The sequence below is a fragment of the Gopherus flavomarginatus genome, chromosome 2, assembly GCF_025201925.1.
Source record: "Gopherus flavomarginatus isolate rGopFla2 chromosome 2, rGopFla2.mat.asm, whole genome shotgun sequence".
In the NCBI taxonomy this organism is placed as follows: Eukaryota; Metazoa; Chordata; order Testudines; family Testudinidae; genus Gopherus; species Gopherus flavomarginatus.
The window spans coordinates 258,658,904-258,682,284 of NC_066618.1; the positions used below are offsets into that span (position 1 = coordinate 258,658,904).

General features: G+C 45.9%; 1 protein-coding gene across 1 annotated transcript in view; it reads left to right on the forward strand.

Moving 5' to 3' along the window:
- PTDSS1 (phosphatidylserine synthase 1) overlaps positions 1 to 23,381 on the forward strand; it is a 197,804-nt gene that overhangs the window by 53,209 nt on the left and 121,214 nt on the right. The window lies entirely within an intron of this gene.

Here is a 23,381-nt window from a genome sequence, read left to right on the forward strand (position 1 = left end):
TGGGCCTAGGGAAATGCCCAGCCCGTGGTGCCCCCTCAGGGCAGGAAGGGCTGGGAGCAGCCGCACTGCTGTTAGCTTATGCCCTGTTGTAACCAAATGCTGGTCTGTTTGTGTTCTTGTGGGACGCCCATCATGCGGTATCTGAGCCTGAGACCAGAGCAGTGGGAGCTTCAGAGGGAAGAGTAAGGAGCAGCACCTGCTGCTGAAGGGAGAGTGCAGAGGTCAAACTGGAAACATTCCCCACACTGGTACTGGGGTTCCCTCCGGAATTGTTGTGGAGTCTCCAGGAATTAATTAAAGATTATGTCATGTGATGAAAACTCCAGGAATACGTCCAACCAAAATTGGCAACCCTAACTGGTACCCTGCCAGGCTGTGCCCCCACTAGCCAAGCTCCATCTCCCCGGGACAGCCAAATGAGACATCACTATGTGCAAATGTGCTATGATCATATGTAGATTGCTGGGTCACCAAGACCTGAGCCCAGCTGGCACAGTTTGAGGTACACAACTGAGCCCTACTGTGCTTGGCTTTTCTGGGTGAGGCTGGAATGGACCCTTGGCCTCTGTTCCTTCTCACCTGCCAGATAGATGGGGGCGGGGGGAGATAAATGATGTTGCTCTCCCAAGTGTTGCCTACCTGTGCCAAAGCGAGCTATCACCCAGAGTGTGCTGTACACATCCATATAAGAAAATTGTACTTCTCCTTTGTTACATCCTTTGATCAGCAATGAAGTAAGTAACAATTTTGGCATTTGTATGGCAGTTCTCAGCTCTCCAGCTGTCGTTTCGGGTTGTATGCAAACTCAGGCAAGTATAATGGTATTGGTTACAGTTGATTCCCATTTTCCATGTTATCTTTGCACCCATAAGGGCTAAATAATTCTCTTTTTTAAATGAAAGCTGAGATTCCAGAAAAGGGCAAGGGTGGGGGAAGAGATACCAGCTTGTCCAGCAACCCTGAGCCAGCCCAGTGTGACTCCTGAAAGGCTGGGAGGGAAATTACAGAAACTTGTGCTCACCAGGTGATTTGTATTCTTCTAAAGTGTAAGACCAACACTGATGGCAACACTGGGGCAGGCAGCTTGCACCAGGCTAGGACCTGGTAGGGAGCACAGGCAGGCAGGCAGGCAGGCGGGAAACACTAGAGAAGGGGAAGGGGGCACCAGGAGGCCCGGAGTCATGAACAGGCAGGAAAGCCTGCTGGTGAGGCACAGATTCTGCACTCTGCTTTTCCCACACTGGACACTTCAGAGTTAAAGGAGAGAGCAGTGGCAGCAGAGGAGGATTCTTCCTGCCCTGTTCAGGGTCAGTGGCTAGGTTGTTCCATACAGTGACTCACAGGACATCCCAGCACAGCTTCTTAACGCAGAAGAGCAACAAACCCACTTTACCCTAAGCAGCCACTGCCTCTCCCTCCCCCATTCCCTCTTGCTTTTCTTGCCCCTCCCACTGAATTCCATGCTTCTCCCCTCCAGCTGCTCCTCAACTTTTCCATACTCTTCCAGGTACTCCCGTGGTACCCAGGCTCCCCTCCTCCTCCCATTTAGGGTGACCAGCTGCCCCAGTTTTATAGGGACAGTCCCGATATTCAGGGCTTTGTCTTATATAGGCACCTATCACTCCCCACCTCCATCCCGATGAGGAGAGCTGCCGTGGATGGAGGGCAGTATGTTGTCCAAAGGTAGCCCATAGACCATCATTTAAAAGGTAATCTCTCCCTTTCCACAGAGTGAATTTGACCCCCTGCCCTATGATATCTATGCAAGCACATAAGCTTCTGCTCTTCTATGAGCCATGCACACAGTTTCTGACCCTTAGCCACAGCACAGTAACACTACCTAGTACCTTAGCCTTCCCCCCGGCTTCTCATTTTCCCATGCAGGATGTGGCGGCAGGTCAACACCAGACCCCTGCATAAGGGAGGGAATTCATATCTGATCTCCTGGTGCTCCTGACATTACTCCAGGCACATCAGCGAGAGGAAGCAGACAGAGCCACAGCAGCATGGAGCAGAGATGTGTCCTGTTTGTCCACATTGGAGTTCAGCCTGGCCCAACAGTTTTTGGTGCACATTTGAGAGAGACATTGAAGGCCAGCTCCACAGCTGGTGTAAACTGACATGGTTCGAGGGAGTTCAGTGAAGTTTGGCAAGTTTACACCAGCTGAAGTATTGCCTCTGTGTTTTATTTGCTCATAAACCAAGCACAAACACAGTCTGTTGCCATTTGCCACATGCTGTCCCCATGTGCCCTGCACAGCTCCCGTCCCTCGGTCTTGTACTGTCGCCTCGTATTCCTGTCCTCAGTCCATTCTTTCGTCAGCTTTCTGCTCTACTTTCCTAATTTAACTTCTTGGGCTAAATTCACTCCAGGAGTGACTTAAGTGGCTTCTCTGGTATTCCACCAGGGATGGATTTGGCCCAGTGAATTTATTTCCCTGCTGCTGCCGCCTTCCTCACTCACCTATGTGGGGTGACCAGAACCCCCAGAGCCAGTCACACAAAGAGGCAAAGGAGGGTGAGCACAGTCTGAGGACACAGGTGCAGGATTTATGAGGTTGGGGGAGGGAGTATGTTGTTGATAGTGGGGGGCGGGGAACTAGTCACAAGTGAAGGAATCATCTCACAAAACCTAGCCCCCTCATTGCCTTCCTCTGCCACTCCCCACTTGTTGCTCCCTTGCCTCTCTGCCCTGTGTTTCTCTTACTATCATTTCTCCTCCACTTCTCTTGTTCTCAAGTGCTCCTCCCTTACAACAGTACCCCAGCTTCACAGCTCCCAGTCCCCACTACTGCTTTCTGCTCTGGTGCTGTACTGCCATTCCCTCAGTTTCCCTTCTACTGCTGCACCTGTCCACCTGCTGGCTTTCCTCAACCATCCCTTCTGCTAGTTCCTTGACTCATCTTGCTACTTTGTCCTGCTTCTACTTTTGCCCTTCCTGTCTCTGCTCCCCTCCTGACTCCTCCATCCCTCCCACTGCTTCTCCATTAGCCTTAGCACTACTTTCTGGTTCCTTCTGCCCCTTTGGTGCTCTCCCATTGTCCTTGCAGTTTCCTCTGTCCTTCTTGCTTCTCAGATGTGCTCAATAGCTCCCTGCTTCTTCTCTGCTATCATCTCATCTCTGTCCCCAATGATGGTCCATGCTGCTTCCCTTTTCTCCCTCACACTGCGTCTCACTGACCCTACTTCCTTTCCATGGCACTGCTCCTTTTACTACTTCTTCACTTTGTTTCTCTCTCATACTTCTCTGCCCCTTGTCTGCTTCCCGCTGCCTCCCTTGCTGGCCTCCAGTCAGTCCCTCTACGGCTGTGTCACAACTCATATCCAGCTTCTTTCCACAGTTCCTCTGTGACTCCCCAAGTGTCCATTCTGCTCCCACTTTTGTCTCTCGCTACCTCTTTGGTTCTCACATTGCTCATTGTTTTCCTCCACTGATTTCCTCCATTCCCTGGGGTAGGAGGCTTAATACTAATGCAACGCTACAGGTCAGTAGTCTCAGGAGCAACCGCAATCATTTTGATTTTAGTTCTACCTGCTTCTTTTACAATACTATGCACTCTCTGAAATTGACCTGTCAGGTGGCTTTCCACCCTCATTTGTTTGTTACGGGCCTGATCCAAATTCCACTGACATCAGTGGGCTTTGGATCAGTCCCTAGTCTGACGTGCGTGCGTGTTGATGACCTATCATCTCCACTGTGTTGTATCCTATCCTAGAGTTTGAAGAAGTGCATAAAAACAAATGCATGTTGTATACTACAAGAAATAGAAATAATAATAATAACCATTTAGAGGGCCTAGTCAGGATTAGGGCCTCCAAGCTGCTCTAAAACCATATAGAAAGGTGCTGTCACAGTCCAAAACAGTGTACAGTGTTATTGAAGCAACAATGAGTTAAGTTAATAATAGGACAAAAGGGGGAGGGAGGATGAGGCAGCGGTAATAAGATTATGAAGCATTGCAGTCAAAGTACCCCATTTGAATGGTTCCAGCCATATTAAAATATTCTATTTTAATTGCTGTTAAGGGAACAAAATGGAATCTGGTTAACAATCACTGATTATTATATTCTGCCTTTACTCGAACCCAATCGAAAACCCATTCAAGTCAATGGACGTCCATGAGGTTAATAGGTTTTGGATTAGGCCCTATATGAAGCCACCCACCCCCACAGTTTTCAACAGCATCCACTGAAATGGAGTGCTTGAATTTTTGGTTGCCTCCCTGGAGATGTCCACCACCTGATTAGGTGCTGACAGGGCTGGCTCCAGGGGTTTTGCCGCTCCAAGCAGCCAAAAAAAAAAAAAAAAAAAAGCCGCGATCGTGATCTGCGGCAATTCAGCGAGAGGTCCTTCGCTCCAAGCGGGAGTGAGGGACCCTCCGCTGAATTGCCGCCGAATACCTAAAAGTGCCACCCCGTTCCGGAGTTGCCGCCCCAAGCACCTGCTTGATAAGCTGGTCCCTGGAGCCGGCCCTGGGTGCTGACCACCCACAAATCAAATTAAAGTCAATGGCAGCTGCGGGTACTCTATGCCTCGGAAAGTTAAGTCCTAGGTGTCTTAAACTGGACACCCAAAAATGTGGCATCTAAAATGACTGAAAATTTAGACCTTACCATTTGCATAACAGTTTCTCTATCAGAAAAATGGGGGTAGAAACAGTCACCTCATAAGACTGTATGATAATTAATTAATTAATGTACGTGAAGTACTTCAGATCCTTGGATTCAGAACTTTGCAATGAGAAAACCTGAGCAATTCTGGTCAGGTTTATTGCAAGGCTGTACTAAAAGGATTTTTCAATGATTTTCATGCTTCATTTAAATTTCACATAATTACTACTTTGTTATAAGAATAAAATTGAAATTTCACTAGCTTTTCCTTTAAAACGGGGCTGTTTTCCCCCTATACTGTAAAAGTGGCCCTTTGGTGGCAAAAACCTTTAAGATTTCGAAACTGAGTTCTGACAACTCTTTGCATCAAAACCCAACTTTCCACTTATGTTATATGTTTCTTTTTATGTGCAACTGTCATTCTGGGAGAATTTCACAAAAAACAAAACTTGGTGACCAGAAAATGGCCTGGAACAAAATGTGAATATTTTTCCCATTACATTTAGTGGAAGAATATTTTGTCATAGCCCTAATGTGAGTTGTAGCAAGTGAGGGGGCTTGGAGGGCTATGTGACCTAGTGGTTAGTGCACAGACTTTCCAACCCCTTCTCTCCCTGTCAGGGGGCGGTAGCAGTGCCTGGTCCCTGGTCCCTGGTCCCAACCCCAGTCCAAGTGTATTTGGGCCTCCCCACTGCATCTGGGGCCTTTGCCCTTAAGTGGGACATGGTAGGGGGACTCAGGCCATCCCTCTCCACCAGATCCCAGCCCAGGACCCCGAGGCATAGTTGTTCACTTGAGTAGATGTACATACACAAGGTTTGACTGAGTTAGTGTGCTAAAACTAGCCGTGCAGCCATGGCGGCATGAGCAGTGGCTTGGGGTTACCGCCTAAGTAGGATCCTAAGCTGCCACCCATGCTGTTGCAATTGCACTGCTGTTTTTAGCCTGCTAGCTCAATCAACATTAGCATGTTACCTTTACCCAGGTTAGAAATTACACTTCCTGCTTGTGTGTAGACATACTCAAATGGTGAAATTTGCCCCTGTGCAGAGGGCCAGCCCAATACCTATGTACCACTAAGCCTCACTTAAGTTCTGCTTTGTGAATGTATGTGGGACTTACTGACGCTGAGGCCTTGGGCTGGCCCTATGCACAGGGTGAATTTCACCCAATATGATGCAGCAGCACAGCAGATTCATGTGGCTATGACGTAGCTGTGGTGGCATATAGGATGGACTTCCATCATGAAGTCAAGTATCAGAGGGGTAGCCGTGTTAGTCTGGATCTGTAAAAAGCAGCAAAGAATCCTGTGGCACCTTATAGACTAACAGATGTATTGGAGCATGAGCTTTCTTGGATGAATACCCACTTTGTCGGATGCATGTAGTCCATCATGAACACTCCCTTGCACATCTTCTTTCTTTGGCAAGAGTCAGCATGGGAGGGTTTATGCTTCTTAAATCCCTCATACTTGCATCTTCTCACCTTGTTTGCGGTTGGCCTTGTTCTCTGCTTCCATCAACCTCAGCTTTATAGACTTCTGAGTGTACCTTTTCTATATGTTGGCCACTTGGCCAGCCCTCACCATTGCAATCATCTTGTTCTCAAGACTGCAGCTTGCCAGGATCATCTAAGTATCTCCTTGTTTGTGACAAAATCAACCCAATGGATGTTAAGAACAAACATAAGTCTGACACTGAAAATGGTTTTGTTTTCTCTTGGCTGTTTTAACGGCCATGTTTCTGCTCCATGCAACGGAGTTCTCATCGCTGCCATGTTGAACCCTCATATCTTAGCTCTGACACAGACTTCCCACCACCCAAAGAGAAGTCTCTAAGGACACTGAAATGCTACTGGCACAAAACTGATTCAAGGTGTGACTTATTCGGGTATAGAGCCTCCTGCTATCAGCTGACTACCTCCTCAGTAAATTGCAATCAGGTGTCCCATTCCCTTTTTTATAACCAACACATGGCTTATCTTAGCATGAATGATACATATGAAATTTTACAAAAGCTTCTTCTTTTAGTATGAATAGTCAAAATATTAATTTCTCTTCATCACAGTAAATCCTAGAAGGATTTATTAAAATCAGAAAAGCATTGGGCTGGGGATTTTGCTGGCAAAGCATTTAGGGCAAAGTTTTCTTAAGCTTTTAAGTAACTTAGACTAGACGCCTTCTGGCAAATTGTTCCTGAAGGCACTTGGCTATAGCGAAGGGAAGTTTTAGGATGGGTTGTGCTTCCATGCTGGGGGAGTGAGCATGCTGCACTATCCTAAGTGATGGTGTGTCAAGCTCTCCATCCACGATGTGGCTTGATACTTCCACCTTACTCAAATATTTTTTAACTACAGAAAACTATACATTACTTCTCAGTATATTTGTTTCAGTCTGTTCAGTCTCCAGATTGGTATTGTAAACCTCTGGAGTCAGTGTAACTGGACAAAGAATTTTAATGGGCAAAACTATGCCATATGAACTAGCAGAAGGCTGAAGTACTCAGACTGTACCCAGATAAACAGGACTGCTTTAGGAAAATCTGAATCAGCTTTCAGATGTTCAGTTCATCTGATATAGGACCACTAGAAGCATTTCTGTTTCCTTTTCTAACCATCCTGTAATTAATTTGCATTTCTCCCTCCATCTGAGCCCATAGTGATCTGAGTCTCTCTTCAAGGGGGAGCATGTGTAGCCTGGTTTCTAGAGGCATTTGCACAGTACCAAGCAGTCTCAGACTTTTAGTTCTTTTTGTTTATGTTTTTGTTTGTTGACCATTTCATAAGACAAGCCAGAGAAAGGAACAGAACTAACCTTGTTTGACACAGTTGCTTTTTTCTCAGTGTTTATGTTACCATGAATCAGTGACAATAAAGCTTTTCTGCAAGCACTCAATGTTTTTGTCCCTTCCTAGATTAGAACCATACTGGACCTTGCTTGCGGTTATAAACTTAATATATGGCACTAAGTGTGAAACCAGTCCTGCATTCGTCACACATCCAAAATACACACTGACATCAGTGAAACAAAATATGGCATGTAGCGTATGAGAAAGTAAAGATGTTTATAATATAGGAATGGTTTTTATTTTGCTCAATTTGGCACAGAAAATTAAAATTATAAAGGAAATTGACTTTCCTGTTTAGGATCAGATTTGTTTTTGAAAAATTGCTACTAACTTTGTAAACATTAAAATAGAAGCAGTAAAGATGTGAAATTTCACACAGGGGATCTACAATGTTTGGATAATTATAAGCATATGGTTACTTTACATGAGGTCTCTGTTATACTTTTATTTACTAGTGCTTTGGGAAAACAAGGGTTCTCAAATTCAGTGTTTATTTACATGTATAGAGAATGTCACATTTCCCATTAACCTGTCATAATCTGTATTTCTGTTTCAGAACTCCAGCTATATAAACTGAACCACCACTTTTACTATGCTTTACAATTTGTTCAGCTATACTGCTAACACAGACAGATTCGATTGATTCTAATAATGTACAACCTGCTGCCAATTCCAACATGGAGAATGACTTATAGCCTTGGTGTATGAACAACTCCACAGAACTAATTTCAACAACTGGGGGCCTACAATCCAAAGGCTGCTGCTTTGCTGCAGTTCAGTCAGTTTTTAAATGTTTGACTGCAGTCTAACTTGCCGTGTTCTTGTGGGGTATGCCCACACTGCGATTAGATACCTGTGGCTGGCTGGCCTGTGACAGGGGCTCGGACTAAGGAGGGTCTCTTTAATTGCACTGGAGGGGTTCAGGCTTAGGCTGCAGCCCAAACTCTGAGATCCTCCCACCTTGCAGGGTCCTAGAGCCTGGGCTGCAGCCCACACCCAAATGCCTATACTGCAGTTAAACAGCTCCTTAGCCTGAGCCCCGTGAGCATAGCATAGGCCAGCTGTGTGGTTTTAATTACAGTGTAGACATACTCTTAGTCTGTGTAATGGCCCTCACTTGGGGTCTGGTATGGAAGTGTGGCCTAGTGATCAAGGCACAACCCATGACCAGCAGAGGGGAGCCCGGGACCTCCCACTCCACCGGGCTCCAGCCCAGAGCCCTGTGGACTACCAGTGGTCTGGCAATCAGGACTGCTTAAGGCTGCCCTCTCTGGGCCATTTCTTCTCATTATTGTCCCCCCAACACACACACCCCAGTCAGCTTAGTTCAGGGCTTTCCCCTGTTGGGAAAGTCCAACTCAAAGAAGTAAGAGGGGATTATCAGTGTCCAGGATCCACAGGCAGGGGACGGGGGGTATATCCCTTCTCCGATTGTTTCTGGGGCTGGTCCTCCCTTCCCTCAGGGAGGGCCCTTTTGGGGCAGCTGTATCAGAGACTCTAGGCTTCCCACTGTGCTGCTGGAGCTGTGAGCTGGAGGTCTGCTCTCTTCCAGCTCTGCCACCCAAATAAACTGTTTCCCTGTCTTTTAATTGCTCCATCAGATGGACCATTTGCTACAGGTGTGGTGGGGTGGGGCTGGCTGGGCTCAAAGTAATCCCTTAATCTCTTATTGCCCAGTGTGGGATTGTACACTAAGATCAGTCCAGGGAGATGCTGTGCACTTCTTCTCAGGTGCTGAGAGCCCTCAATTCCCTTTCCTATTCCTGCAGGGTGCAAGAAGAACTCATCCTTGGGCAGGATCAGGCCCTACATTTGCAGGCTGTACTATGCAGCCTGCAGTCCTCAACACTTAGGCCTGATCTACACCTAAAACTAAGGTCAACCTGACCTAGCTACATCACTCAGGACTGTAAAATATTTCATGCCATGTCCATGGGCCATGCATATAAGAGGCTTGGGGAGGCTAAGCCTCCCCCCAAAAGGCTGGCCATGCAGGAGGGCAAATGCTGCAGATGTGTTGCAGGTCACCTCCCCTTGGAGGTAGCCCACCAACTTCGGAGTGCCAGAAGCAAAGCTCCCTAGAAGTGGGGAAGCCACCAGCACCTGGACTGTGGCCCCACTTGCACTCCATCCAGAGGCCTCACCCTCACTCAGACTCTTCCCCTGAGGCCACACCTTCACTCCACAGAGAGGAGCAAGCAGTGGGCGGGCAGGGGGTCTCAGGGGAAGCAGGAGTGATGCCAGGGTTTTTGGCACCCTAGGCGGGTGTCCTTCCACACTCCCGGTCTTTGGTGGCAATTCTGTGGCCGGGGGTGGGGAGTCCTTCCGTGCTCCTGGTCTTCGGGGCACTTCGGCGGCGGGTCCCGGAGCGAGTGACGGACCCGCCGCAGAATTGCCACCAACGACCCAGAGTGCAGAAGGACTCCTCACCGCCGAATTGCTGCCGCGGGCGGCAAAATGCCACCCTCCCAAATCCTGGTGCCCTAGACGACCGCCTAGGTCACCTAAATGGAAGCGCCGGCCCTGAGGGGAAGAGGCAGAGAGGAGTGGGTGGGGGAAGAGAGGTGGGAAGGGGAAGAGAGAGGGCAGGAAGAGGCAGAGTGAGAGAAGGCCTTGGGGAAAAAGGTAGAGCAGGGGAGGGGCATCAGGGGTAGGGCCATGGTCCAACACCGGTGGCCTTCCCCACTTCTAAGGAGCTTCTGGCACTTGCATGTAAGTCTCCCCAAATGGAAGACTCACACGCTGCCCATGGCCATGTGCGATGCAGTTAGGTCGACCTAGTCCAGTGGTGAGCTGGAGCTGGTTCCCACCGGTTCGCGGGAACTGGTTGTTAAATTTAGAAGCCCTTTTAGAACCGGTTGTCCTGCTAGGAACAACTGGTTCGAAAAGGGTTTTTAAAATGAACAAAAGCCCCAGCAGCTCCCTGCCCTTCCCCCGGCCCCAGTTCACCTCACTCCGCCTCTGCCTCCTCCCCTGAACGCTCCCCTGGCTTCTCCTCCCCTTCCCCAGCTTCCCGTGAATCAGCTGTTCAACGGGAAGCCTGGGAGGGCTGAGAAGGAAGCAGCGGCTTCCAGCAGGTGAGCTGAGGCAGGAGGGCAGGCGCGAGGAGGGCTCCAGGTGCCGCATGGCTTCGTCCTGGCCCCCAGCCCCGTCCCCGGGCGGCGCGGCTCCTGCCCAGGCCTGACTCCGACCCCAACCCCGACCATAACCCGAACCCCAGCCAACGCGTGTCTGGTCCAGCCCCAACCTTGGCCAGCCGGGTGGCATGGCTCTGGCCCAGCCCCAGCCCCAGTCCCAGTCGGCCGGGTGCACCAACTCTGGCCTGGCCCCAGTCCCGGCTGAACAGGTGCCCTGACTCCGGCCCTGGCCAAGTGCCCCGGCTCTGCCTGAGTGACTCTGATCCCAACCCCAGCCCCAGCTGAGCAGCTCCAGCCTGCAGCCCCAGCCTGATCCCCACCTCCAGGCAGCGTGGTAAGGGGGCACGGAGCAGGGAGGGGGTGTTGGATAGAGGGAAGGGGAGTTGTGGGGGGTGGATTAGTGTCGGGGCGGTCAGAGGGCAGGGAACAGGGGGATTGAATGGGGGCAAGAGTCCCCAGGTGGCAGTCAGGAAGGAGCAGGGGTTGGATGGGGTGGTGGGGGGCAGTCAGGGGTAGGGATTCCAGGGGCAGTCAGGGGACAGAGAGAAGGGGTGGTTGGATGGGGCAGGGGTCCCAGAGGGGCCATCAGGAATTAGAGGAGGGGTTGGATGGGGTGGCAGGGGGCAGTCAGGGGACAGGGAAGGGGGGTGGATGGGGCAGGGGTCCTGGGGGGGGCTGTCAAGGAATGTGGGGGGTTGGATGGGGCAGGAGTCCCCGGGAGGGTGGGGGGGCATGACCCCCTTGTGAGGTGAGGAGGAGGGAACCAGTTGTTAATATTTTGGCAGCTCATCACTGACCTAGTCCCCCCTTTAGATAAAGCTGGGTTGACAGAAGAATTCTTGCAGTGACCTAGTTACTCCCCTTAGAGAGGGTGGATTTATTACAGTGATGGAAAAACCTCTTCTGTCTCTGTAGTCAATGTCCACACTCTAACAGCTGTACCTCTGTAGCACTTGTAGTGTAGGCAGAATCTTAGTAAGCATGCTCCCGTGTCTGCAGCTTACTTCTTTGCAATGCATTCCAGAAACAATTGATGAGACATAACCTTTGATCTTTGAGAAAATGTTGAAATCATTTCCAACATTTTCTTACATTTCTGTCATTTTAAGTATGAATATTTGCCTGCCTGGTAAGTCAATATTTTGTGCTAAATATTTCAAACCAGACTTTCAATACTGGCTTTGCGAAGGCTGATGTTGTGAAATGCTGTTCACACGTACAAATGCTTGTAAGTCTGCCTGCTATCTAAAGTATAACAGAGACAAATGAAAGCAGCTCCTTTTCATAACATCTTAAAAAGTCCTTCTAAATAACTGCATCATCACAGTTTGAACTAATGATGCAAGAGGATTTTTTAAAGCAATTTTCTATCTTTCTCTGCTTTATAAACTTTTCTTTGGTTAACACCCTCATTACTTGGATATTGCTTGAGCGCTTATAGCCAAGAGCCTGTACTGTTCTCACAGGCCTTGTCTACATGGAGATTTGTAAGGAGTTCTCTCACTATTGAGCTAGCACTGGTACAGCTCAGCTGATGCTAGCAAGAGTGAGCCCACCAAGGGAGTGACAGTTGTCTAGGAGAAGGACAATTGACTGAGATTCAAGAGACTTGGGTTCTATTCTGGTCTCTACCGCTGCCTACTGTTTGACTTCAGACAAGTCACTTCACCTCTGAATGCTGCTGTTTCCTCTCTACCCTTTGTTTCTCTTGTCTTTTTAGACTGTAAAGTCTTCAAGGCAGGGACTGTTTCTCCCTCCATAGGTGCTGACTTTGTGGCTGACTCCGTGGCTGAAGCACCCATGGGGAAAAAATGGTGGGTCCTGAGTACCCACCAGTAGTCCCCATCAGCTCCGCCCCACACCCCCAGTGTCTCCCACCCGCCAGCAGGCCCTGAAGGTCAGCGCGTGCCTGGGGCGGCATGCTGTGGGGTCACCAGGAGGGCGGCAGGCAGAGTGCCTTCGGTGGCATGCCTGCAGAGGGTCTGCTGGTCCTGTGGCTTCGGTGGACCTTCTGCAGGCATGCGTGCGGGAAGTCCACCGGAGCTGTGGGACCGGCGAGTGGCAGAGTGCCCCCCGCGGCATGACACCGTGCTTGGGGTGGCGAAATGTCTAGAGCCGCCCCTGCTTGTGCCTCCCACCCATCACAATCAGCTGTTTCTTGGCTTGCAGGAAGCTGAGAGGGAGGGTGGACGAGCGATGAAACGGCACACTCGGGGGGGTGGGGGCAGAACTGGATGGGAAGAGACAGGGCGGGGATGGAGCGGGGGCAGGAAGAGGCAGAGTGGGGTGGGGCCATGGGGAAAGGGGTGGAATGGGGCAGGGCCTGGGGCAGAGCTGGGGGTCAAGCCCCCCTCTGGCACTTTAGAAAGTTGGTGCCAGTGTCTCCCTCTATGAGCATACAATGCCTAGCACAATGGGACTCTAACTTATCTAGCTACATGGGTTGTCATAAAAGCGCCCATCACCATGGTAAAATGACTACACACAAAGAGATCTCTTATGCATGGAGGGTGCAAATTGAAACTGTAGAGGAAAATGCTGGTTTTTCTCTAATCTATTCAGTTATAGTAATTTTAAGACTTGTCCACACTAGGATAAAAGGGGAAAAAGGTTCAGCTAACATATTTTAAGACAAGGGAAGTTCTGTTGTAATGTGGTAGCTGGTCAGCATGAACCCTAAGTCTCACCTCAACCAGACAACACATGTTACAATACAACAAGCTTTCTCTATATTAGGGTTTTAAATTATGTTAGTTAAAATGTGTTAACTAATTAATTTTAAAAAATCCTTTTATTTTAGTCGACTCCTGTAACAATAGCAGGTAAAACATGCTCAAGAAGCGTGGTCTTTCTTTGATGGTTCCTTTTAACAAGTAGTTACCTCCTCATCTGTATAGACATTATCATTCACATCACTTCAGCGTAGTGGGCTTGAGTATCAGGTCGCCCATTCCTGTGCTTGTGCTTTAAGCTTCCTTCATGCTTCCTGTCCTGCAGGCTGTGCAGGTACCAGGTTGGTTCACAATATAAGAGCAAGCACAGATTCAGCAAGCTTTGCTTTAGGCCCAAATGGACAGGAGCAGGCCGGAATGCCATTCGGACTTTCTCTATGGCTTCATCAGTTCATACAAAGTCTAAGCTTTTCTTTTTTTTTTAATGAAAATCCTTATGGTTGCAAAGAAATCTTCCATATCTGAACAGATACTGTGCTGTCTCCATAATAAACATATAATTTAATAATAATAATAATAATTAATTATTATTAAACACTAATTATTAATAATAACATGCCAGAAGGCAGCCTTAAACCATAGCTTGGAGAGTTACGAACTGCTGTATTCATCTCTGTGGGCTGTTAACTGAAGTCTAATGATGACAGTTTAATTGCAGACATTGCTAATTCCTTTGAAGCAGATCACTTTAGCTGAGTCTAATGTGGTTTTTTTTCCAGGGAGGTTTGAGAGCACAGAAATTAGAGATGAAAATACCTATTAGATCATTTTATCTATCCCTGGAATGTACAGGAAAGTTTCTGGTGCTTGCTGCAGTCCAGGTTTAAAATTCCCAAGCAATGGTACTTCTGCCACACACCTCTGGAAACTATTCCACCATCTAATAGATCAGTCACTGCTAGGAATTTTATTTTGATTTTTCCCAGCTAATTTGTTTTCTTAATTTTGTAACATACTCCTAGTTCTACCCAGATCTCTCAAAATGAACTACCTGGAAAGGGGGAAAGAAAAGAGTGAAACAAGGACTGACAGCCCATGGAGGAAGAGAAAAAGGTTAAATGAGAGAAGCCACCAGAAGAGAGGGCATGGAAAGTAGATCAGGACCAGAGTTCCATCAATTTTCCCCCTCCTCCTTTACCCATATTCCAAAGTGTTACTGGATCTGGTTCTGCAAAACCAATCCTTGTCTCCTTGGTACATTTCTCATTCAGAGATAGATAGATAGATAGATAGATAGATAGATAGACTCTTGAGGGAAAGTGTTAAATAACAAATTCTGATACAGTGCATGGTTTTCAAGTAATTCTTTTTTGTTCTGAAGTTAATTGAGTTATTTTGCTATTTTATAGATGGTTAAGAAGATAGTAAGATGTTCTTATTAGAGTCATCACATTACATGGATTCATTACTGTAAATATTGCCATAGTGAGTGTACAACTTACTTGAGTAAGTATGTTAACAGGCTAATGTTTCCTTAAACAGTGCCCGTGAAATGTGGGAGCTGACTAAAATGTTTACACAACCAGATCAGTCCATCTTAAATTAACAGTGATTGCTTTATAATTAGCAAAGTAACACAGTTATTCTTCATATAAACAGCTCAATTAAATAAAACTAACACCCCAAAACAATTTCCAAAGCTATATATATTTTTCAACATTACAACAACTATTAATACAAAAGAGTGTTAACGTCATAAAGTGAAGCACTCACAAGTCAGGGGATACTGAACGTTCTGCACTGATTTCGGTGGCATCAGGGTTCAACCCTATATTTATTCCATGAAAGAAAAACACATATGAAACTATTAAGGTTGCACAGACAAATATTCAAATACCAGGAAATGCCAACCATCACTCTGCTCTGTAATGATGCCATGAGGGAGAAAAATATAGAAAAAATTAATAGGTATTTCCATACTATGCTGTGTTTGGATTGCTTTTCAATTTAATCTGAAAGCTGGATTTCCTGAGTTTATAATGCTTGTTTGGGGGACAATTACATCATCCCTATAATGTTTCATACCCTTAAGTTACTGATTGATAGGTACTCTCTACCTTAGCTATTTCTTGATGTAGGTATTTTTCTAATAATATACATTAACACCGGTAGCAAATCACAGTAGTACAGTACTAGCCAATGGTCAAGTCATGTCACCAGCACAAAAAGAATAAAGCTGTCTAATGAAGTGCAGTGTTGCCTAGTGGATAGTGCATGGACTGGGGCTCAGCAGACCTGAGTTCTATTCTTGGTTCTGTCATTGGCTTGCTGGGTGACCTTAGGAGAGTCATTTCCCTTCTTTATGCCTCAGTTTCCCTATCTGTAGAATGGGGAAAATGACACTGCCCTTCTTTGTAAAGCACTTTGAGATCCACAGATGAAAAGTGGCATGTAAGAGCCAGGTATTATTATTCTAAAAAAAGACCATATTTACAGAAAGGTCCTCTAACATTGCACTCACCAAATTGCATAGACACATACTTGCCCAAGTGAAATCTGCATTTTCACATGCCTGCTTACATGGGCAAACACAGATTTGGTGAATGTGCAAATATAGAAGTTGACTAAAAATTATCTCCAAGAAAATAAAATAAAATGTGTCCATTCCTGTTTATTATTGTTCCAAAGCGTGCTTTGTCAAAGCCAATTGTCTTTCGTAAATACATTTAACGGCAAAAGAATCATTAAGAAGACCAATTTTAAGCTACATAATACTGATAACCCCCCTTACTCATGGTGAATTAAATAGAAAATAAACGCAATGCTTTGTGAAACCCCTTGGCTTGCCTCTGGACATCAGAAGCCCAGAGAGGTTTATTCATTTGGGGCCTGAATCCAAAGCCAACTGAAGTCAATGAGAGTCTTCAATGGGTTTTGCATTGGGCCTTTTTGCAGCAATGTTACAATGTGGTTATCAGAAAATAATGGCTTTCTTTTGAGACTACTTCCCCTTGAAATGTGGGAAATATACAAGTGTAACGCCCAGTAACATTAATAAGAATTATGGTTACTGTTAAACTCCCCTACATGCCAATGGATCACATAGGCAATGACCCATCTATATGTAGAACTTATTCATCCTTAAAGCTATAGAAGCTTCTCTTTACAAAAGAACAGTCCCTCTCTAAGAACAAGCTGTCTGCAAGGTATTTTATTTACTAAACTTTGGAAAGAAAATGGAACTGAAAAGAATATGATTGCATATTAAATTACATGAAGTGGTCATGACAACTGGAGATCTCTGCATCAGATAATTGTACCAGCTGGATGGGATCAGAGGGGATTTTCCATATTTCTTTTTTGTTAAACTTTGATTCGCTTAAATGAAAAAGAAAAAGGAAAATACACTTCATTTTATTCCAAGGGGCTCTTTTACCCACCGTAGCTTTTTATGCTTAATATCAGCATGTTGTCTTTTGATCCCTGGCAATCTAAAAACTATCCATCCTCTTATAACACACCACTTGAGATAGGGATCTGCACAAGCAGGAAATGTTTCACACCAACATTAGAGGTGAATTTGACATAGAAAAACCGACCTTACTTGGGGACCTTCCCTAGAAACCTTAGAATCTTAGCTATCGCCATTTCATTAATGAGGTAGATTTTGTCTAACCTTTTGTGGGGTTAAATCTGTGTAAAGCGCCACAATATGTCATAAACATTGATTATGTGTAGAGTGTTTTTAAATTAATTACTAAGGCATATCACTGAGAAAACATGACTATTTGGTAATATATCTTTTAGCTCATCATAGATCAGTGTAAACTGGATTTCAGCTTATGATGTTTATTTTGCCCCAGCTCAGTTTGCTCCTCATTGACATCATCCCCCCTTTGAAATATTTCAACAAATATTTCACAGGCAAGCTTCATCGGAGATATTGACATGGAGAGCATTATCAAGTGTGTAATGGTCATCTCGCAAAAGAATTAATACATATAGGGCCAGTTTCCAATACTCTTACTTCAGTTTAGTATCCCCATTCCTTGAGTAGCCCCACTGAAATCAAGGGTATGACTTGTGGAGTAACACAGTACTCAGGTATCAGAATATGACCCATGATTTGATTTTTATAGGTTTGCCTGGGTGACCTCCAAACTAACCTTTGTCCTCATTTTGTTGCCATTTGTTGATATTTCCTAGGTCAGTTCAAATAAGAACCAACTTGAGCCTTTCTCCAAAACTCAATTAGAAACATTTCCGACACTTGTAAAAATTCATTTAATCTTTTATTGATTATTATTACATTTACTGATTCCAGATGAAACCTGAAGAAAAACTGCTGATATACCTCAAGAAAGACTACTCTTGCTGTATTTCCAGCCCACATATAAACAGGGAGTGTGACAAGAAACCTGTCTTCGCAAATTTCCAGGCCAATTTTCAGATGAAAGAGGTTCAGATAAGGTTCTGGATAAACCCCTAGGCCTGAGTTCTGGGAGTCATGGAAGCCCTTGAGTCTCATCCAGGGAATGCAGCACCTGCCCCACTCATCCTGAAGAAGATCAGAGAAACAAGGTAAGGGGTGTACAGTGGCTGCTGAGATGCTTTGTGAGGGTGACTTGCTGAGGCCCAGAAGCAGGTGGAGAAGATAATTCATATGATCCTCTAGTCCCCTGGGCAGGCTACCACAGATCTTGGCCTTTTTGTCTCTCCCATGAAAACCCAGTCTCTGGAGGCTACTTTAGAGAGGCCCAGAAATGAGGGGCTCAGTCAGAATTGAACATAAACATTAGCAGGTGGTGGTTGGAGAACGAGAGGGAGCTCTTCTGAGTTCCATACCTCATAGACTCATAGACTTTAAGGTCAGAAGGGACCATTATGATCATCTAGTCTGACCTCCTGCACAAGGCAGGCCACAGAATCTCACCCACCCACTCCTGTGTCAAACCTGTAGACTAGACTGAATTAATTGAAGATGCCCAAGACAGATTTGTTTGTGGGGGTGGGAGGTTGGGTGAATAGGTCGAACCCCAAGTTAAAAGCTCATCTACACAAAAAAGAAATGCAGATACTGATTTCAAGAGACTCTGTCTCTTTCCTTTTTATGTACCTTTCTTGGGACCCTAATGTCCTTGCACTCCATGGCAGCAATTGAGGACACAAGGCGCATCTCATCAAGATATTTTGTTATGGTCTTAAAAGCAAAAGTAAAGATAACACAAATAAAAATTAGGAAGAGTAGGTCAAATTTCTAAAGGAGCCTTAACCCTGCCCTAAAGTTTGCAGTTGCAAAATACTTAAATTGCATATCCCCTTTTTGCTTTCAGATTTAATCTCTCACTGCACAATTTGTTTTGTTTTTTGCCTCAATTGCCTTGGAAGAGGGGTATCTTCAAGCCAGTTGGACCTCTCTTCCTATCATCTGCAGTAGTAATACAGGCCTGAGCCCTGCTAGACTGTGGAGCATTGGCCAGACTACTCAGAACCAGCGTCAGGGTTTGGCCTCTGAACTTTTGGGAGCTTATCTGAACCGGACCAAGACTCTGCACCTTTTGAGGTTGGTCTGTTACAAAGCAGGAGAATGGAGCCTACTGAGAAACTTGTTTCAATTTTAACCTTTTCTAAAAGAAAAGCGAGTTGTTGTTGAACAATGTCCAGAATACGCTGCCAATACCATGGAATGAACCATCATTTGGTATTCAGAAAACCCCAATGCAAAATAAAATCCAAAGGGAAAACCTAAGAGGAATATGCACTTAATAAAATCAGTTAATAGTGGGACTGAAACCAGAGGTGTGAATGCAGGTAGTGTGATCTAGAAGTGAGTGCAAAGGACGAGGAACTAGGAGGGATTTTTCTTTATTCCAAGCTAGTTATTAAATCACAGTGGGACAGTGGGCAAATCACTTAGCCTTTTTGAGCATCAGTCAAAGCATTTGCAAAATCAAATAGCAAGACCTGAGAGAAAAATCCCATCTGCCTGTAAATGAACTGTTCTGGGGAAATACATTCTTTAAAACTAGGGGATCAGATCCTCAGCTGGTGTAAATCAGCAAAGTTTCAGTGACCACAATTCCACTAGCCAGGCTCTGGCCCTCAATTTATACTTTTTTACTCGCAGTAGGTGCCAGTCAGGAATGTGTGGACTACCTGTGACATGTAATAGGAGCATGGGGGTTTTATTTTGGACCAAATGGTGCCTTCCCCTTGATCCAGGACCTAGCGAGGAGGAGTGAAAGCAGGCTTCTCTTTTTGTATTGGATCTGCAGCATGCAGGCTTCCCCTGTGCACCTCCAGAAAAAAGCTCCCTCCCCAACCCCTGCCCACGAGCCAGCCAGCAGAGCACAGGGCTCATTCCACTAGAACCTGGGAAGCTCTTGGAGACACAACCTGTCCCTGAGGTCCCACTGTGGCATCTCAGCCCAACACCACTGGCAGCACACGGCTGTGCCTTACCACTGTGCAGCACTTACCTATTTAGAGTCAGGATATAGGATGCCTGATAGTAAATGTCTTTACAGTCCAGCTAAAAAATGCCAGCCTGTTCATTTAAAGTTAAAGCCCTTGTGCTTTATTGGTAGTAGGGCTTCTGTTCTTTGTTTTACCACCACAGCCTGGAGCCACTGGAGTTTTAAACTCTAGCTCAAGCTGATGTCAGAATATTTATTCATCTTGAGATCTCTGGGCAGAAATAAATGAACCCCGGGTTTATTTTATTACTAGTGCGCTAAGTTCAAAAGAAGGTGCAAAGTGCTTTGCACCTGGATATAAGATTACTTTTTTATTTTATTATGTAACACCTGTCAGGATACATTTCTGCTTGGCACGGAGGTACAGCTGGAGGCTGAGGCAGGTGGGCTCACAGCGCCATCTTGTGGAGAGAAGGAAATTAAAACGTTCAGTAGGATAAGCGCCTGAATAATGAACAGAAACAATACAAATGAGCAATTGTTAGGCCCTCACTCAGAACCTACTTCTTGATGTTGTGTGTATCCCTACCTATTGCCCTGTCTTGGCTATCGTTAATATGATCCTGACCTTTTGGAGCAAAGTAGTTGAGAAGGTGAAAATGAGACAGCTTTGGCAGTATCTCCAGATCCTGGCCGTCAGGTTGCAGACCAGGAAATTGTGCTTATTTCATTGATCAGTGATCTCCTGTAAGTGATGGACCATGCAGATTCTTTTAGATTTGCCAGCAAGTTTTTGTATTATTAATCTCCAGAGTTTGACTGGATTGTGAACTGTGGTAGAAGTAGATGGGGATCACCAAGTGATGAAGGGTTTCATTCTTGAGTCTCAGAGGGATCCCGCAGTGTCAGGTAATTATATCACTTGAGAGCTCTGTCTTCTAGGGTTCTACAAGTTTCTCTGTAGTAAACCTGCCTGTCTAATGTGTATGCGAGACTGGTGGAGAAGACAGCAAAGTGATTTGAACATGTAATGCCATCAGTAAGCGTCTGACCTACAGAACAATCTCTCTTTTGTTGGACCTTGTCCGTGTGGTACTTTTGCTTTCTCAGGGCCTGCCTGAGATAGGGAATTTGGTGAGAGGGAGCTAACAAAAGGTCACACCAAATAGGAGGGAGATGATGCGGGTTGACTGGGAAAAGCATCCTCCAGAGAGTGTGCTGGCAGTGACTGAGATCTGTCCATTCTTTGTCAATGAGGTTCACTGTTTAAGAGTACTATCTGGACCTCAGATTGCTCCTGGAGTCCCAGGCAGTGCCTGGAAGTGCCTTGCTTCATCTGGTATGATGACTGCAACTGTTTCTTTCACAGCTACAATGTCCCCCATGTCTTCATGATCTCCAGACAGTATTGCTGAACTGAGAGCTGCATGGGGCTCCTTGTCTTTCATAAACTGTAGCAGCCCACTGGTTAGCAGGATTGACCAAAGTGACTCCATTACACAAGGGCTCTGTAGTCCACACTGGCTTCTTGTTAGCAATGTAAGGTGTTTCTGAAAGCCTGATATGAGATGCGCCCCAGCTCCCTGAGAGACTGCCCCTCTCCTCCTATGACTGCCCAGCACCTGGGAGCAGCTGCTATGCTCTGGCTAATACTCCTGGAACTCAGTGTTTGGAGCCTGGAGACAAAGCAGTCGCAGTGGTGGCTCTCAACACTGAAATTCGTTTGCTCCATTGGTCTGACAGAGCTGAACAGCCTCTCCCTACAAAATCTGGGCTTTTGATAAACAAAGTGTAGTAACCATTTTGATAATGATATCAGTCACATTTTGACACACAAAAATGATTTTAAAAATTAATGAAATTAAAAATAGGCCTATTTTGAATCTAGCAAAACAAATCTTTGAATTTTTTGAGAGGGAAATGTTTTTTCTGGTCTTTTGATCAGGTGTACTTCATAGGTCATGTTGGGACACATGCACATCCTAAATGCACCAAAACTGAATCAACCCAGCTGAAATGCCTCTCATGGACTCTTGAATTTTTAAAAAGAATTGTGGGGGTAATTGCACAAGGTTTTTTATGAGATATATTTGAATTTGGCATTACATTGCTCAGACATTATTTTCTTTCTTTGGAACATCCTATCTCAAGAATGGTTCAGCCTAGAAATGCCAAGTTTGGTTAATTTGGACACCATCAGCAAGGATTTTTGTCTTTATTTATGTTTGGGAAGTTTGGGTTAATTAATTTTACAAGTTGTTCCATCTTTGGGGGTGAGGGGGTCTTCTGCTTGATAAGTGAGGTCTCATGAGAAGGTTGTAAACTCTTTGAAGTGCAATGCACATATTTCTGTGTCCATCAACATCGATTGCAGACAGTGTTATAATCGTTTCTTTAAGAAATGCTGCACAACTTCTGTGATGCTGAAACAAAACAGAACCCCGAGGTGGCAAAATAGATAAGGTGCAGGTGCAGAGAGGCCTGGGCTGCGGAAAGGAAGAGGTGCGATATTGCAATCAGTGAGCTGCCCAACACAGACATTACAAAAGCTGCCCTATAGTCTCAGGGGTGCTGAAAGCCATTGAGTTAAACTATAAACCCTGTACACAGGGCCGGCGCTTCCATCAGGTGACCCTAGGCGGTCACCTAGGGCACTAGGATTCGGGGGGCAACATTTTGTGCACTCCCCACAGGGCGCACGGCAGCTTCTGGTTCTGCTCCCCTCGCGCTGCCGAAGAAGGACCTTCTGTCGATGTGCCACGGAAAACAGCGGCAGGCAATTGAGCAGATCGATGACTGCTGCTGTCGCCTGTGGCATTTCAGTGGAGGGTCCTTCTTCGGCAGCACGATGGGAGTGGAACCAGAAGCTCCCGCGCACCCCATGGGGAGCGCACAAAATGCTGCCCCCCAAATTCTGCCTAGGGCGCCAGAAACCCTGGCACCACTCCTACCTGTACATCAAGCCAGGGGGTGCAGCAACACCCCCAGCACCCGTAGTTCCAGCACCTATGCTTAATCTAAGAGAACTGTTTACTAAGGGGCCTCAGTCACAGGAGTAGTTGCAATAAATGAAAACTTTATTTCCCTAGGGCTCATCACCTGACCTAAATTAATGCAAAGGTTGATGCCCTTGTCATAGGTTAGGCCAAGACGCATTGACTGCAGTGGCTATGGTTACATTGATGGGAATGATAACTGTCACAGGGACTCTCACTGAGATTCAAAATACTTCAGGGACTCTTGTGGAGTTCATAAACCCTCCAGAGATTCCTACTCTTCTCATCAGCTCACCACAGACTGCTATAGTTTACAAACTCTGCAAGAAGGCCTTCCCAAAGGTATCATGCACCGTTTATAAAGTCTACATGGGCTTCTGCAGAGGTTACAATAATCCCTACATATTTGCCATTGATGCTATGAGTAAGATTTGTTCTTTTCACTTATTGATAAATATTTCAACCTTCTCGCCATCAAAAGGAGCGTTTGGTTGGCGAATCTAATATTCCAATCAGATTTTCACAACCACAGAAACACTTGGAAAGCTCACATCTCGCATGCACTATACCAGACCACAACATTTCCTTGAGGAATTCCCCATCTCTCAGTTTGGGTCTCTGATCCTCGTAAACTCTCCTCTGTGATGTTCAAATGTTTGTAATGCTTCTCAGTGTTCAAGCCTTTGCAATACTTATGCATAGG